The sequence below is a fragment of the Acinonyx jubatus genome, chromosome A3, assembly GCF_027475565.1.
Source record: "Acinonyx jubatus isolate Ajub_Pintada_27869175 chromosome A3, VMU_Ajub_asm_v1.0, whole genome shotgun sequence".
In the NCBI taxonomy this organism is placed as follows: domain Eukaryota; kingdom Metazoa; phylum Chordata; class Mammalia; order Carnivora; family Felidae; genus Acinonyx; species Acinonyx jubatus.
The window spans coordinates 34375906-34394474 of NC_069388.1; the positions used below are offsets into that span (position 1 = coordinate 34375906).

General features: G+C 40.4%; 1 protein-coding gene across 19 annotated transcripts in view; it reads left to right on the forward strand.

The window, feature by feature from the left end:
* Nucleotides 1-18569, forward strand: part of PLCB4 (phospholipase C beta 4) — a 415996-nt gene that overhangs the window by 107302 nt on the left and 290125 nt on the right. Inside the window, exons 1-2 of one of the 19 annotated variants that reach the window (XM_053200244.1) lie at nucleotides 2211-2478; nucleotides 3067-3134. The exons of 16 other annotated variants lie outside the window; for them this stretch is intronic. The gene's annotated coding sequence lies outside the window, so the exon portion shown is untranslated. Of the gene's footprint in view, nucleotides 1-2209; nucleotides 3135-18569 lie in introns of those variants that run through there. 2 more of the 19 variants (XM_053200247.1, XM_027069584.2) reach the window with 2 other exon arrangements.

Genomic DNA, 18569 nt, shown 5'->3' on the forward strand with positions numbered 1-18569 from the left:
AAATAAGGGTCGTTAACACCTTCATCACTTCAAATACTATTTTTATGTGTGTGTGTGTGTGTGTGGTGAGATTTATAACCTTTTCATAACATGCTGTACACCATCATTGCCTGGCTCCATTTCATATTTAAAGTATTTCCAAAAAGGAACAGCAAAGGAAAATATCAAACCAGGAAGCCTGAAAAAATGAAATGATAGGATTTAGATCACCTGGTTATTAGAAACCATAATTGAAATGGGATAGATTCATTCATTAGAAGGAAACTGTTTTGAATATGAGCCACCTAAAAGTGATTACAGGTGAATGCATGCTAAAACTCAGCAGTGGTGGTAATTAATATGAAAGATGGAGTTTTTACTTTTAATTTTGTCTTCTGTGGGCTGAACTGTTTAATTAAACAAACCTGTGTTACTTTCACAATGGTTAAGACATCTCAGCCTATATCCATTTATTATAATGAGACACAGATGGGTGTTCCTCATGGTAAACAGGGACTCTGGTTAGCTCCCTGGTTTTTGCTAAACAGTGGCTAAAAGAACGTCTTGAGATACTGTAATAGCATGATATGTGTCTTGAATTTGTCCAGAGCTTTGGAGTTTGTATTTTTCTTTTTTTAAAGTTATTTGTTTGAGGGAGGGAGGGGCAGAGAGGGGGGAGACCATCTCAAGCAGGCTCTACACTGTCAGTGAGGAGCCCAATGTGGGGCTCGAACTCGCTCACGAACCGTGAGATCGTGACCTGAGCAGAAATCAAGAGTCAGATGCTCAATCGACCGAGCCACCCAGGCGCTGCTGTATTTTTCTTTTGATTCTCATGCAGCCTCATGATATTATTATTTTATGTGATTTTTATTGCTTGTTTTACAGACGAAGAAAATAAGGCTCAGGGAAATTAAGCTCCTTGCTAAACATCACACCATCCTGTATTCTTTGAATCATTTTTTAAGTAAAATAATTGTTTCTCAATGTATTAGTCTCTTTAATAGAGAATTCTATTCGGTAGAATCTATATGAATGAAGGCAATTTAAAAATCATATTCAATATCTTACTGGAAGGATTAGAGGAATGTAACTCATTTTAGGAAGATTTTCGCCTTTAAAATGACATAGTTGGGAAAAATTGCTTGTGTGGAGTAGTGTGCTCTGGAGTAGCTGGGGCAGTTGGACAACAGTTCAGAGTTCACTTAATTATCTCGGTGCAACAGCTGTGAACCACCAGTCTGTTTTGGTTCTATCCTGAAATCCTGCTTCTTCATACAAATGAGGGCGGTAGACTGTGGGGATCTGTGGGGATTACAGGACCCTAAGATTCAAGATAAATGGAAGTGTTTGAAGTGGGAGTCAGGTGTTTACACATGGTCTGCTGGTGGCAGATGACTCCGTTTTCCTCTTTGTGAGTCTGTGTGTCAAAGTGGCTGACCTATGCACATATGGATGCAATTGGTATTGCATTTGGGTGATTTTAATGCTTACACTTGGCTAGATGTTAGTATTTTTGCCTGGGGTGCCCTCTCTGTAGTATACATTGGCTGGATGTTAATATCTGAGGTCTGACATTCGACTTTTGAAGACAAATGTGTAACCATGGTGTAGCCGCATGCCCCCTATCATAACTGTCAAGGTCTAAAGCAACATGTCCAGCTTCTTGAGGATAGATGCCATCCTCTACCTCCTATTTTCCTGTGTGACTTGAATATAGTAGTATGCTTCCATTCCACATGCTTTCATTGAGAAAGGTTTAGCCTGATGATGATGAGTAATATGGAAATGGATCACATTGTAATTTCAGAGCTATAGTGCAAGTTGAGATAGATGGGAAGCCTGATAATAGCTTTTCTAAGTGCTTTGGAAACTAATCACGATGTCAGGTTTGTTGCTTAAAAACTGGCAAGTGGAATCTAGTTATTAGCATTTCCCAAATTAGTCTCCTGAGATACAGTTCTCTCTGAATGGCCCTCGAAGGGTTTCGTGATTAAGTAAGTTTGGGAAGCAATGCAAAAAACTTAATAGATTGAATATGAACATATTAAAAATTCAGAAATCCTGCAGTATAGGATTCTAGTGATGTTCATGTAGGTTGACCGTCCTAAAACTTTATCCTGGAATGTCATTTTGTGAAACGTTTTATGTTCTCTGGCACATGTTGGCAAAAGCTGATTTTTTTTTTTTCATTGCCATGCTAGTGCTGATGGATGGATAAATCCCGTATGTATAAGTATGTGTTAGCATCTTAACATGATGTAGAATTAAAATCCTCCTGATCTATTTAGAGGACAAAAGTCTATTTCACTATCTAGGCAAGGGAGATGATCTCCAGATCTCACTTTGGATATTCTTTTCTTTATATCCACATGACTAGTAACCTGAAAGTTCAAAAAGTTTGATTTCCTTTCTTGAACCCCGTGGGATTATAAAGGAGGAAAACAGGCAAAGGTGGCAGCCAGATGGGAAAGTGGAAACAAAGGTTCTCAGCAACATGTAAGTTACTACATTTCCTCAATTGTGGGCATTGGGTTCTGCTTTCCTTAACGTTTGTATCTTGAATCTTTTGTGGCCTTCCTTATAGAAAAAAACCTAAAGGTTTGTTTTCGGGAAGAGTTCAAGGGTAGGTTGCACATTTTACCCTGCCTGTTGATAAACCCCAACGTCTGATCAAGTGGTACTTCTGGTGTGCAGGGCCTCTTACTCATTCCTGGGCAGCTCCTCGGCAAGATGCCTGTAAAAAGCATTTGCTTGCATTTGTTGTTCTGCTTGGAAGGGTGAACAGCGTCTCTCTTAGCCGCTCTGTCTGGATATTTTGTTGTGGCTGTGGGCACTGTTCGCCTGGCCTCTCACTTTGTGGCCAAGGGGTGGGACTCTGCGGAGAGGACCAGTCTTGTTAACGTTCGTTTGCTGGTGTGGGAGCTTGCTCATCCCCAGCGTCTTGCCCCCCTTCTTCCCTTCTGGAAAGAGTGAGCTTATCCTAAAAAGAGTGGTCGTCCCTGCACTTCTCAGCCTGCATCAGGCATACTCTCGAGAGCCTGCTTCTGACTGGGTGAAGTCTAAATCCTACTCTCTCCTTTTCAGGTAAGAGAACATACTGAAAAATGGCTGTATGAGTGGCAGTTAAGATTTACAAAGGGGGGTAGTTTGGGGTAAGTTTGCTTTTTTTTTTTAAATAGCTTGTAGAAGGGCTACCACAATTTTGCTTTCATGGTCCCTGAAGGGGTAGTGGTAGAAAAGAAGATACTGTTGTCTTTAAATTTCTCACGCCACTCAAACTTTTTTACGAAGATTGTTTTATTTATTTTTTTTTCTTCAGACTTTCTATAACGGAGAAACCCAAGACAAAATTAAGACAAAGTGTATTAGACACTGTCTTGCGGTAATTCTGGCATTAGATACGGATTTATTGTCTCTTTAAAAAAAAATTCCCTAAATCTAACTAACTCAAGTAGATTTTTCAGTAGGGCATTTCTCATATGATTTGATTGGTAGTATTTTTCTGTGTCATTTAGCATTTTGCAAATCTGTTTTAAAAATTACGTATGTGGGGGCAGGAGGAATATGGGAAATCTCTGTACCTTTCATCCAGTTTTACTACGAATCTAAAACTACTCTAAAAAATAAAGTCTAGCAAAAAATTTTTTTTAACCAGTCTCTTAAATATTTTCTGTGAATACTTCAGTATGATGCAATAAAGCACAGAGTGTTGAACACTGAATATTTTTTCCATCATGCATAAATTGCTACACAGTTAATTGATTTTTATTTTTTGTAATTAACAATAAAACTACAGGACCTATTACAATACTATGTTTGGATTTCCACTTTTTTGGTTCAACTGTATTAAGGTAGGCAGAATGATTGTTTTTGAAAGTCTCTTCTTAAATAAGCGAGGATGAAAATTTACTTTGTACCTACTGGAAATGTACTGATCCATTGTCTTGGAAGGTTAATCAGACACTATGTAAAATTCCTTCCTGAAGTAATAGAATGGAAATTAATAACTTCAGATTTGGTTTATGTGTTTGGTGACGGTCTTTTTAAAAACCATTTTCCTGTGATGACCCGTATTCAGGGACAAAGGAGTGATGGTGAAGTATAAAACTTGCAGTTAGCACAGAAGAACTGGCTTCTGATAGCTTTAGAAAAATACTTCATGTTTGTGTACTTTATTTTGTCAGGGATGTTTTAGTACCTTTAAAGACATGTCACTATGAAAAAAGGTGAAACCTTTAGCTTTGCGTGAACCACGACGAGCCACAGATATGAGCATTAAACAGTCTTTATTATAATGATTGAAATAAACAAAACATCATTAAAATCAATTTTAGACAGATGTGTACATGAATAAAATGTGACCTTCTGTGGCTATTTTTAAGGGGATTGAAGAACTTTCACAGCTGGCTCTTACTGTTGGAACAGACAGCTGCCTGAACTCTTGATTGTTACCTGTTGGAGAAAACCTTTTATACGCTTCTTCTATTGAACAGCAATTACATGCAAAGTGATCCACTCTCCAGAAACAGGCAGAATATTGCAGGATATGAAACCTGGCCAGATGTTCAAAACTGGTTCAACTGTGTTTCATTTTGATAGACTGGGTGGGGGCGGGTGGGGGGGGCATGCTTTGGGGCTGGAGGTGGTTGTGCTGCACAGGTGGAGGCTAGGACTGAAGCCTCCCAAAGAGGGGCCGTTGTCGGAGGAAGGTGCTTACAGGAGACCAGTGTCCAGGGTTTACTACTCACCTATTTGCCTGTACCTGTCTTCTGTGTCTGAAGTTAAAGCTCTGCTATTGAGGGGTGTCTGGGTGGCTCAGTCAGTTAAGTGTCGGGACTCTTGATTTCAGGTCTTGTCATGATCCCAGGGTCATGGGGTCGGGCCCATGCTGTGTGTGGAGGCTGCTTAAGATTCTCTCTCTCCCTTGCCCTGTGCTCTCCCCTGCGTGCATGTCCTCTCTCCCCTCTCCCCTCCCATCCCCGCAAAACAAAAACTATTGAGAAGCTTTGAGTTATCAAGGCTTGGTCTGCAGGCTTGTAAGCTCGCTCCCTGCTTCTCACACTTGAATGTGAATATGAATCACCTGTGATTGGGTTAAATGGTAAATTCTAACAGCAGGTGTGGGATGAGGCCTGAGATTTTGTAGTTCTAACAAGCCCCCAGGTGTTGCTAATGCTCCAGGTTCAGCGACCACACTTTGCCTGGTGAGGAGCCTCAGTATCAGTACCTACTCAGGTGGTTATTTTTAACATATTAGACATGGTCTAGTCAGCACCAGCTGATCAGTTTGCAAAGCCAATAACTGAGCATGTGATGGAGGTGAATTGACGAACTGTAGACACTGGCCCCTTCATAGATGATGTAAGTGATGTGTGACCTGCTGGTTTCTCTGGAAGGAACGTGGGGCATTGTAACCTGCGATGAGCTGCTGTAGCAGTTCCTTCCTGGGACTCCTGGTTGCCTGCAGCCCTGCCCCTTGCCCCTTCAGTACAAACCTCTTTCTCTGCTCTGCTGCCACTACCCACACCTCCTCTGCTTCTTCTGCTGTCACTTCCCACCCATTAGGAGCCTTTTACTGCCTTGGGTTTGACTCATGTCTTGGACCTGGGTCTTCTGACAGCATCTTCTGCACAGCCTGGCTTGCAGCTGCCCTACTTCAGCTCACTGATTTTCTTTTTTAATTTTTAAGATTTTGTTTTATTAAAAAAATTTTAATGCTTATTTTTGGGAGAGAGAGAGACAGAGTGTGAGTCAGGGAGGGGCAGAGAGGGAGACAGAATCTGAAGCAGGCTCTAGGCTCTGACCTGTCAGCACAGAGCCCAGTGTGGGACTTGAACCCACGAACCGTGAGATCATGAGCCGAGGTCAGATGCTGAACCTACTGAGCCTCCCGGGTGCCTTGATTTTTTTTTTTTTCCAATAATCCCGCACACTCAGCTCGGGGTATGAACTCACAAGCCCGGAATCCACATTCTCCACTGACTGAGCCAGCCAGATGCGCCTTGCTGATTTTAGATCTAGAAACTGCGGGTAGCTACTTCTCTTGCACTCAACACACAATTTTCCCATGTAATCAACCAGTTTCAGGCAGGTGTGTGTGTATGTGTATGTTTAAAACAGCTTCCATGTCTCAGCTTGTTATATTTGTGCTTTGAATTTTCAACTTAAATGTTCTTCCTGTGTCCTAGATACCATGTAAACTCTTGAAGAGAGTGGGCAGTGGCGTGGCAGTGTGATAGTTTGTATTCTTCAGGGATTCCTTTCCCATTTTCTTCAGTGTTTTAAAGGAGAATGTCACACATTTGGTAATTGGAGTTTTACAATGTAGAACTCTGTTCACCTATATTCCACCATTAATATTTTATATCCGCACATATCCATCTACCTTTCCCTGATCCATCTCACTGTCTTAATTTTGGTGCCTTTAAAAACAAACGACAGGGGCGCCTGGGTGGCGCAGTCGGTTAAGCGTCCGACTTCAGCCAGGTCACGATCTCGCGGTCCGTGAGTTCGAGCCCCGCATCAGGCTCTGGGCTGATGGCTCAGAGCCTTGAGCCTGTTTCCGATTCTGTGTCTCCCTCTCTCTCTGCCCCTCCCCCGTTCATGCTCTGTCCCTCTCTGTCCCAAAAATAAATAAACTTTAAAAAAAATATTTTTATAAAAACGACAGGCATCAGTTTGCATATTTCAACATGTTTATTTCAACTAGAGCTCAATATTTTTATGTGAAATTAACTTATGATGAAATGCACATATTCTTAATTGTATATAAGTTGAGCTTTGACAAATGCATACACCTGTATAAATCAATCCCTGGCAGGATACAGAACATTACTGTCACTGAGAAAGTTCCTCATGTGCTTTCTCAGCTTGTTTGTGCTTTTGTGACGCTTCCCCTACAAAAGAACTCCTTGATCAAATAAGTGATTGTTGATCAGTTTATTTTTTTCAGACTACACTTTGATCAATTTTACTTCATACACATTTACTCTCTTACTTTGAAATATAGATTGTATAACACTTTCTAATAAGTTAATATTTAGCTTATTTAGACTAACTCATAGTGCTATTTCTGATAAAAAATTAAAGTTTTAACAACAGTAAATTAGAGTATCCGGTTTTTACTTGGCACGAATTATTTCCCAATGACGTGGTTGATTCTTCTAACATTATACAACATGGTTGGTGAGAATATATAAATTGAGATGTGGAAATCTCGAGTTACCATATTCTAAGATTCTTTGGGTCAACACACCTAATTTCTCTAGCCAGCTGTTTGCTGTGAAGATTTTATTTGAGGATGTATTTACCTCCTCACTAAGCCTGATAGATGTTGGTTCACTCTTTTTTTTCCCCTCCCAAATCTAGAGGCATTTTTATTTTACCTTTTTGAGTATAGTTGACATACAACGTTGCATTAGTTTCAGGTGCACAACATAGCGGTTCACCTCTGTACATGACGCTGTGCTCCCCACAAGTGAAGCTACTATCGGTCACCATGCAACACTATTACAGTCTCTCTGGCCATATTCCCTACGTTTCCTGTACCTTTCATCCCCATGACTTATTCCATAACTGGAAGCCTGTATCTGGAACAGAAAGCTTTGTTCGCAGGACTGTCTTAACTCCTGATGTTCCATTTTTGTATGCTGTTGTGTCTGCTTCACCCCCAATACTTCACGAAGGACAGGATTGATCTGGATCCATGCTGATGTGGATACACAGAGCTGTGTAAAACCTCCACTGTCCAGATGGCAACTTGCTTGAAATGCCAGGTTCTCAGAATGACCTGTAACTAGGAAGCAAAAAAACACCCACAGTGTCTTTGGTGACAAAGAAGTGGTGTTTTAATATGTACCCGAAAGTAGCCTAGCAGAAAGGGTATGGTCAAAATGAATGAGTTCATAAAGTTGTTCAGGGGCTATAAAGTACTCAAATGGAATTCTTTTAAAGTGCCTTAAAACTTCCATTTTTTATTTTTTCATTCACATTAGTCACTGTAACACACTTTAATGGAGCATGTGACTCATGTTCTGAAAGGCCATGTAGCTTCTTCAACTGTTACTTACATTTAGGCATATTTTGCTTTTTCAGTGAATAGTGAACTATAAGCAATGGGTTTATTTGACTGTTTTTGGCTATAAAAACCCAGAGTAAAACTGAGTTAGAGATATGGTAGGTGCTCAGAAGCTTTTTTTTTTTTTTTACAGTCTTGCCCCAGAATACTCGATAGAAATTTATAGTGATTTTTTTAAAGGTACATCATTTAATAGGAAGTTTGTTTTCTTGCTTGTAAAGGAATACGATAAAATATCCCAGCAGTTTTTAAAAGCACAATATATGACCCTTAGAACCAAATTGAACAAATACTCAACAGTTATCTACTCAAAAATTTAAACCAGGGGCACCTGGGTGGCCCAGTCAGTTAAGCGTCTGACTTTGGCTCAGGTCATGATCTCCCGGTTCAGGAGTTTGAGCCCCATGTTGGGCTCAGTGCAGACAGCTCAGAGCCTGGAGTCTCAGTGGGTCTGTCTCTATCTCTCCCCTCCCCTCTCCCCCGCTTTTCCCCTCTCTCCCCTCGCCTCTTCCCACCACCTCTCCCTCTCTCCTCTTGCTCAGTTTTTCCCTTTCTCTCTCAAGCATTAAAAAAATTGAAAAAAACAAATTTAAACCAGAGACTGGCTATATATCATTAGGGAGAATACAGAAAGTTAACTATCTATGTAAAGTTAACTAGGCCAGAAAAACAATCCCTATACACATGCTTACTCTATTTTCCAAGCTACTTAATTTATTGTTGCTCCTTTCAGAGATGAAAGGACAGGAGTAATTTTGGCAAACACTTGAAGTTAGTACTGATAAAATAACTCAGAGCCATGTTTTAAGAAAAATAAATTCAGCTTCTAAATCTAAGCAACTTTCCCCCAGTAGGAGACTTCAATTATATTGTAAGATGAAATACCTAAGTAAGAGGTGGGTGGGGGGTGGGGGTGGAGTGTGTGTGTTTGTATAACTCGTACAAACGTGTGACAAGGTAGAGAATTGTGGGAAATGGTGGGGGAAGTTTCCCCCTCTAATAATACCCTTCCCTCTGAAATAGAAATATCAGTGATCATGTCTCCAATCCTGCAGAACTCCTGCATTTATGATATGCTCATCCTCCCAAAAAAGGCTGCCATTTATGCAAGTTTTTATTATATTTTAACCTTCAATTAAAAGTTTAAGCTTCTAGGACAGGAGAGCAGTCAACAAACTCCTTTCTGTTGAGTGGGGTATCTTCCCCTTTTTCTACGTGCATCCTACCTGTTCTTGAAGGGTCAGCATGAAGCCCAACCATCTTGAAGCTTTTCTCACGTCAAATGTCTGCCTGTTCCTCCGTTTTGTGAGGACCTATTGTATTGACTTAAAAACCTTTTGGCATCATTCTTCAGGGCAGATAATTGCTCACTAATTATGGTATATATTAGCCTTGTCTTAATGATGTAAATTCCTCTGTGCAAGAGCCCTCTCTTAACGTTTCTTTTACATTTTCTACCTTTTCACCTTTTCTTGTTTAGTGTTTTGGAGAGCCTTCACTCAATAAGTATTGTTGGCTGATTGTCTGAATATTGAGAGGCCACTTGTCTCCATGAATGTGATTAACTTCATTTTTCCTCTTTCCTATCAACTTAGAATTAATAGAAGGATTATTTTGAGGCAAAATCATTTGGCATTTTGTTTCTTTTTATCTTCATTTTTAAGTTACCATGCAGTTGGCCATATTTCAGGAATAGTTTCAACATTCACCCCTTTTGGGGTGCATATTATTTGGGGTGCATGGGTGTCCCCATTAAGCATCTGAGTCTTGATTTCGGCCCAGGTCATGATCACATGGTTTGCGAGTTTGAAGCCCGTGTTGGGCTCCATGCTGACCGTGTGGAGCCTGCATGTGATTCTCTCTCCCTCTCTCTCTGCCCCCCTGCCCTGCTCACTTGTGCACATGTGCTCTCTTTCAAAATAAATACATTAAAAAATATATTAAACATTCACCCCTTTAATAATTCCTTTCATCTGCGAAGAACAAATTATTTTTCTAAGATAATTTTCCAGAATGACTCTGTAGAGCAGTTAGGCCCTATTGAATCTAGAATGTAAGAAAAATCCAACTCTGAAGTTCAGCTTCTGAATGACTTGGGAGCAGAGAATGTTATACACTTTGCTTTGTGTATTCTGGTCCGAAATGTAGGGGTTCTATCAGCAGCTGAGCTCTTTGTGTGGACATGCTTTGATGTGGTTGGGGTCTGAAGAGAAGCACTGAGCCAGAGAAGACTTACTGGCTTAGCCATCTTCTTAGTCTTTTGTCTAGCTGTGTCACATGATTGGATGTATCTCCCTGCCTGAAAAACCAATGACAATCAATGTTGAGGTCACAGTTTGTCCTACACGGTGTTACTAGTTGTAACTTTATGCCAACAAATTTTCCACATGTCCTAACAAATTAGGGAACCTGTCAAAACTGGGACTTGTGTTCCCTCCATTAGAGGAGGCATGTACTCTTGGGGAGGCTGGGTTGAACTCAAGATTTTTGTATTAGTTTCTTGTTGCTGCTGTAACAAATCGCCATGAATTAGTGGCTTAAAACAAAACAGATGTATCATCTTAGAGTTCTAGAGACCAGAAGTCTAAAACTGGCCTGCAGGGCTGTGTTGTTTATGGAGACTCTAGGGGAGAATTCATTACCTTCTCCAGCTTCTGGAAGCTACTCACATTCCACAGTAGCTTAAGACCATGTCACTCTGGCCTCTGCTTCCATTGTCCTATCTCCTTTGATTCTCCTGCTTCCCTCTACCATTTATAAGAGCCCTTGTGATGACATTGGGCCCACTCACCTCAAGACCCTTAACTTAATCATGTTTTTGAGGTCCTTGTTGCCATGTAAGTAACATATTCATAGGTTCCAAGAATTAGGATGTGGGCTTCTTCACAGAGCCATCATTCTGCCTACCATACCCTAAGTCTACCCCTTCCTCCCAGTGACACAGCTGTCACCTTTCAGGCTGTCACCTCTAAAGTGTTGGACAACTGCAATTGATTTCTGTTAACCTGGAATTTGATTTTTATCCAACAAATAAGATGGAAATATTTTCCCTGATATTGGTATATCTTAACTTATAAATGTTGAATAATTTTTAAAAATAGCTCTTCTTTCTCTCTTTGCTTGACTTTTCTTCTGTTTTTATTTCAAGTGTATTTCAAGTGCTTTTCACATTGTGGTTTTCTTTTCATCTGTAGAACAAACTTCATACTCATTAAGCTGTTTCTCCCCTCCCTGGTCCCTTGACTATTAATCTCTCAAACTCTAGTCTTTTTCCCTTGGGGAATTTCTCGTTCTGTTGTGATTTGTGGTTCCCCCTCCCCCCCCACCTTTTCATGTAGTTTCTTCTTTTCACCCTCTGGTCCCTCCCTCACAATTCTTGTATCTTTGTCTTTTTCATCTGACAATAGAAAGTGATGTACATTTTGAACTTGCAACACTGCCATTTATCAGCAGAACATAGTATAATATCCGCTTTTGCTGATAAGAGAGTGGCAAAATTAATGTCAGAAATAAGCTGCTTAGTAACCTAAGAATTGAGGAAAAACCCATTCATATACAAAGGTATCTGAAGCAGGAACAATTTGTCCATCTTTTCCAAGAATTGTGAACATTTTCCTTTTTGACCTTTCTTATTGTTGTTGGTGCTGATAGCACAGCTAGTGAAATAAATTAGACCCCTTTTTGCTTTATTCATGGGTAAGGCTGTTCCAGAATTTTCACTGGTCCAAAAGACTAGAGCATTTAGCAGTGGTTTTCAAGTGTGGTTCTCAGGCCAGCGGCATTAGAATCACCTGGGAACTTGCCAGAAATGCAAATTATCAGGCTCCACTCCAGACCTACTGGATCAGAAGCTCTTGGGGTGGGGTTCAGAAGTCTTTGTTCTAACAAGGTCTCCAAGAGATTCTGATATACAGTCAAGTCGAAGAGCCCTTAACTGTATTGTTTGGTCACCCTAGTGGGTGGGGGGTGGGGGAAGGATGAACTCTTTTTGATCTCTTTCTAGATCATTTTATGTGTTTACTAGTCCCAGTGTCCAGGGATGTTGCTTCCTATAAACTATGTTTACTGAGAATATTTACAATTTCAGTACACCATCCAAAGTCCCTTTATTTTGCCTTGGAATTAGTAATCTGTGGGTTGGCATCAGGAAGAAATAGTTCTTACTTGGAGCACCTACCTACAGGGCGTAAAGCTTAGGGGGTATCAAAGTAAACACAACTCTCATTCCTGGAACCCCCTGATTTGTTCCTATCTCTGATAGCCCTACTTCCCATCTTTAAAAATGTGACAGTTATCATAAGTGTTAATGTTTCAACTCCTTGAAATCTTTAAAATGAATCACCAAGTTATTGCATATGGAAAGAGGAACTCTCTCTCCCCTTGCTGCTTCTGCAAAGTCCTTCAAAGTAAAATTTATATCTACCACATAAGCATGTGTTTATGGCAAATCAGGTCATCCATAGGCTTATCTCCAAATGTGGTGAAAAGTCCATGGGGCCACTTAATTATATTGAACTATAATTCACATGCAATAGTGTGCATCCATTATTAGTGTCCATTTTGCATTTCAAGGAGTCTTGACAAATGTGTATACCAGTGTAACCATGACCACAGTCATACAGAAAACTTGTTCAAGCCCTTTTGGAACCCATCCCTCCCAACCACTTGATTTCAGGCAATCACTAGTCTTTTTTGATTTTTAGTCTTTTTTGCTTTGGTAGTCTTTATGCTTTTTCTAGGATTTCTTACAAATGAAAGCATGGAATGACTAGGCCCTGTGAATGTTCAGCTGCATAAAGAACTGGCTTCCCAAAGGGTTGAACTATTTTACATGCCCACCAGCAATGCCTCAGAGTTTCCACTGAGCTGCTTTGACATGCTGTGATACCAGACAGATAGAAATTCCGTGTTGATATCTAATGTGTATATATTCCCATTACACACGTGTGTATAACTGCCTGTGTGCATAAGTGTGCAGAGAAATATGGATCAGTTTTATTGTATGAAGAACACCAATTTTGCTAGTAAATATAAGATCTTTCTATAGAACATAAAATTCTAACCCATGAGCATATACACAAACTGTTACACTACGTGTAAGTGATTTCTGTGTCTTTCCCTTAATGTGTATTTACTTTTATCATTTGCTGGCTATTACTAACAGGCAAGTGGCAAACTTCAGAAAAAGAATAGCAACCCTAACACAAGAAAATTGTTATTTTTTTCCCCTCCGACTTGGGAAAAGGTAAATGTTCTATGAGTGTGGTATTCATTTAGTTGGGTATAGCTGAAGCCTCCAGTACTGCATGATGCAAGGTGCAAGAACCTAGCAGATACACAGTGGGCAATGGGGTGCAGATGAAGGAAACTGAGGAAGAATGATCCTGCAGGGAACAGGAGGAATAGACTGGCAGCAGGGAAAAAATTCTCAAGGAGGCATGTTCAGGACCCAGGGGTCAAATGAGGATGGAATGAATGGATGCAGCCGCCATGGAGACAAGGAGACTAGATTTACACACATGTCATCATGACACTGAGAAGAATGTGCAGAATATCCAACAGAAGTAAAAGCAGCATGCTAAAAGGGAAGACGGTGACTCATTCTGTAGCTGAGGTGGAGAGGAGAAAATTGAGGAAAGCTTCAGGAAGAGCAGTTAGCAGTGGAACAGAAGAATAGAGTAGTAAAATGAATTTAATCTGTATGTGTGAAATGCTGGTATTGTTGAATACTGTTCCTAGAGGGTGGGAATAAAAAATAATGGTGGGGTGGTCAGATTACACATGATTGTGTCCTAAAGGTATGATGGCTAGTTAAGCTGCTGCTGTTAATTTATGTCCCACAGTGAGCAGAGTCCCTGGAAACGGCCTGAGCCAGGGGCAAGGTGCCGGTATAAATTTCAGTGACTCATCTCTTGGGTCTAAAATAGCAGGCTAGAGGTCAAAGTGTAGTAAAGGAAGGAAGTCTTTGTGACACATGTTCCTCTCAAAAGCAAACTCAGACCCATCATACATAATGCAATTTCTCAAACGGGTGTAGAGAGATTGAGGTGGGCGATGGGACTTGAGCCTACATCAAATCTGTGTTTTCTATACAGGGACACTTTGACTTTTTTCCCCACTGGGCTGCCATTTTCCAAAAGACTTTAGGTATACCTTTGGGCATAAATATATTCTATTGGGATACATGCAAGGGCTCAGAGACTCTTAAGGGGAATAGCTGTCGAGGTTTTAACTTCATATGTGCTCTTTGCTAAAGTTGATCTTCCTTAGAATGCATTTGCTTTCTTTTCTCCCTTTTTACTGAAGGAAGGCATTCCTCTTGTCTTCCTGGAATTTTAATATGGTTTGTAGTCCTGTAATGTGAAACATCCCAAGTGCTAACCCTGAGGGTGCTTTGCTTATGCAGAATTCAAGACCTATTCATCAGTTGATGGGTAATTAAAAATAAACTTTGGGGCACCTGAGTGGCTCAGTTGGTTGAACATCTGACTCTTGGTTTTAGCTCAGGTCATAGTCTCATGGGTTTGTGAGATCAAGCCCCGCATCGGGCTCTGACCTTATAGAGCATAACCTTCTTGGGATTCTCTCTCTTACTCTCTGTCTGTCCCTCCCTCTCACACACTTTCTCTCAAAATTAATAAATAAAAACTTAGAAAAACGAATTTGATGATGGACCACAGTCTTTGGCTTGAAGCTCCAAAGGAGTTTAGAGATTTCAGTGCTGTGGCTGCAGCTACTCTTCTACACTCCTCTGCCTATTTAGGCTAAAAGGATTTATCAGCATTTGTGTATAGAAATAAAAATTGGAATAAAATTGATGCTCTACCTTTGTTATCTTAGCATTAGGGAATATTTGCCCATGGATGTGTGAGTTAATTTTTTAAAGCTCTATGTATCTTGTCAAGAGGTACATTTCAAGTCCAGTTTTACTCTTTATATTTAATAGTTATTGACCAAAATGTTGTAATATTTATGTGATTTTTTTTTCAGCTGTTTACTGGTAACTGTATAACTCCGAAGAAATTACTTCATTCGTAGGGGCTAAATTCAAATTAACCCAAAACTTAAAATTCTAAATGATAAGCTTATTTTTGGTGGGTGTAGGGATGTATAATAAATAGTTCAGTCAATAAAATGCTTGGAATAAAAATCAATTCATTAGGATAAAACTTGCAGAAGTAGAATGGAAATGTGAAAAGGAAATGATAAAACGTGAATGTTAAAGAACTTATTTTTAAATTATTTTTAAATAACCTTTTAACAATAAGTACCAATTCACTATAGGATTTAGATTCTTATGGCTTTGAGTGATATAATAGCTATTTTACTTAAAAGTCAACACTTACAACATCCATTGTTGTAATTGCATTGTTAACTCTTGATTATACGATGAAAAAAATTAAGGTATTAACTTAAAATTGACTTTTAGTTGCATAGTTATTTCTAGGCTGTTCTAGAGGGATAGAAGTACAGATTTTTGAGAACCAATGTTATGGGTAATGGGACATCACTGAAACATTTTGAGTAGGGGAACACCTGACAAGATTGATGGCTATGAAGAGGTATTCTTCTAAGTAGACGATGGGGAGGGTACATCTCAAAGGTTGGAGGTGATGAGAGACTAGGAGCAATAAAATAATGAGTAGGATTTAACAGAATTTCAATGAGTGATGTACCATTTAGAATGTTTCTCACAGCAAAGAAACTTCAGTTTGGCTCAAATAACAAAATAATTATGTTCCCTAACCAGAAATCTCAAGGTAGAGTGACATCTGTGTTGGTTAACTCCATGAATTACGGTTTCTATGCTATGCTTGTGTCAAAAAATGGCAAAGGTCTTAGGGGCCACCATGAATAGCTTAGACCAATCAAGACTTATATCCTGGACCTAGGGCTGGAGCACACCTTGCCCTGAAGCACATGGCCTTAGAAGGACAGTGTAGTTAAGTGAAAACCAAATTGAGGTTTGTGGCAGAAGAAAAAGAGGTAAAGAATTCAGGGGAAATCCCAACCTTTTAAATTTTTTTTTATTTTTTATTTTTGAGACAGAGACAGAGCATGAGCAAGGGAGGGGCAGAGAGGGAGGGAGACACAGAATTGGAAGCAGGCTCCGGGCTCTGAGCGGTCAGCACAGAGCCTGATGCGGGCCTCGAACTCACGAACTGTGAGATCATGACCTGAGCTGAAGTCAGATGCTTAACCAACCAACAGGCGCCCCCGGGGAAATCCCAATCTTGGGCACAGCAGAGAGTATAGAGAGTGGGCACCAGTACATGACCCAGGATTCGGAGTCCATAGAATTTAACTACTAACTGCATGTGGAATATAAATTGGTGGGATTAAGTTAGGCATGCCCTTTAGGTTTCTGACCTGGTCATCAGATAGATTATGGGTCCATTTAATGATGAGAGTCAGAAGGGTGGGCAGATATGGTAGGCAGAGTAGTGCCCCCCCCCCAAGATGTCTGATTCTTAATTTCTAGAATTTGTAAATTTTACCTTACTTAACAAAAAGGGTGTTGCAGATGTGATCAAGGTTAAGGACCACCTTGATGGCTGGATTAGCCTGGATAATACAGGTGGTCACAATCTCATCATTAGTCCTTGAAAGCAGAGAACCTTAACTGATTGTTGTCAGAATAAGAACATGAATGAGAGCAAGAGAGTGAACTGGAATGTTAGAAGACATGGCAGGAGAAATCCAAAGTATGAAAGGAACTTGGACTTGATTTAGGATTGCTGGCTTTGAAGATGGAGGAAGGGAGCCAGGAACCAAGAAATGTGCATGGCCTCTAGTTGCTGGGAATAGTAAGGAAACAGATTTTTCCCCTAGGCCCTCCAGAAAGGAACACAGCCCTGTGGGCACCTTGATTTTAGCTCAGTGAGACCTCTGTGACACTTCTGGCTTTAAGATAACAGATTTGTGTTTTAAGCCACTAGGTTTGTGCTTTTCATTATGGGAGTAATAGAAAACAAATGCAGCTGGTTTGCCCAGGTTTTCCACTGAGGAATGCATATTTCTTCCGTAGATCCTGAATTAGATGTGCCAAAGGTTAGCAGTCTAGGGCTGTGGGCATCTAGTCTCTTGATGTACATGCTTGCTTTAGCAAAGGAGAAAACAGAGTTATGAAGGAGCACTTTATTTGAAGCTTTCTTGTTTTCAGTGTTCTATACTTTGTCATCTTCCTCGAAATTAGGATTTGGCATGGATAACCTCAGGTTCCCTTCACCTTGAAAATTTTGAAGATCTTTGCCTTAGATAAAACAGAACACTTCCCTACCCAGTATAGTCTACTCTCTGTTGAACATGAGGAAAAGAGGGAGAAGTACATACAAGAATTATTGGGGAACATAGGAACATAACATTCATTATAAAATCTGAGTGTGGGCCTCCAGTGCCTTGTTTAGAAATGTAGTATTCCTAAATGTTAGACATTAATCAACATGGGCCCTGGAATTTTTGTGTTGACATCACTCCTTTTACATCAAGGTAAGTGAAACATAAGGTTCTGAACAGAAACCTGTGTTGTCCTAACTAGCTAAGGGGCCACATACCCACCATCATGAAAATCTGTGTGTTGGCATCATTGTGGACTATTCCATCACATGATCCGGGGGAGGTGTTGAAAGTGTTCCCCTTCACGAGCACTGGTATTCCTTGTTCAGAGATTTTCAATATCATAAGGAGAATCTACCACTTGACAGAGAACTGTTGCCTTATAAAGCTGATGCTATGGTCTGAATTCCCCAAGTGGGGCAATTTGTTAGGTATAGGATAGGATCAGATTGTAGAGGATAGCAGTGGGGAAGAATGCACACCAAAGTCCGTCCTTTAGGGCCACCCCTTGCCTTATCCCTGTTTAGCATGAGTACTGCTCTGACTGAAAATCCCATTCTGCACAAGGTTTTGAAAAGGTAGAATGTCTAATACAACTTCTGTCTTGAACACAGAGATGGACACTCTTGCTAGTCTGAGGGGTGGACTGCAGTCACTGGGGACGTGAGGGTCCTACTTCATTGTTGTCAACTCCCCTGGCTGAAGATCCCATTCATACCCATCCTCACCCATTCAAGGACTCCCAGATGCAGATTCTGCAGGGGGAAAAAGGGCCATAGATTTCCTAACAATTATCTCATTGACAGGGAGTCTGTAATGTGATTCCATCTGGATTAGCTTTTGCTCTTGTACCCTGGAAAACTTTAATAGTTATCTAAGCACTTGAGCAATAATTGAACAAATGTCTTTGAACTTGTTGTCCAGACCTGGGCTTGCCAAATGCTGTGGTGAGACTTGAAGTGGTTAAGTCCACCATGAATGAACCCCTTAAGCTGCAAGGCCTGTATGTTTGTGCCTGATTGTGTTGCTGGGGAAAGTTCTTTGGAAATTATGACCTTGACCAGACTTTGAATAGCTGATCAACATGAGGCCATGAGAGGGGCACTTGGGTAGCTTAGTAGGTTAATTGCCTGATTCTTGGTTTTGGCTCCAGTCATGATCTCTTCATTTGTGA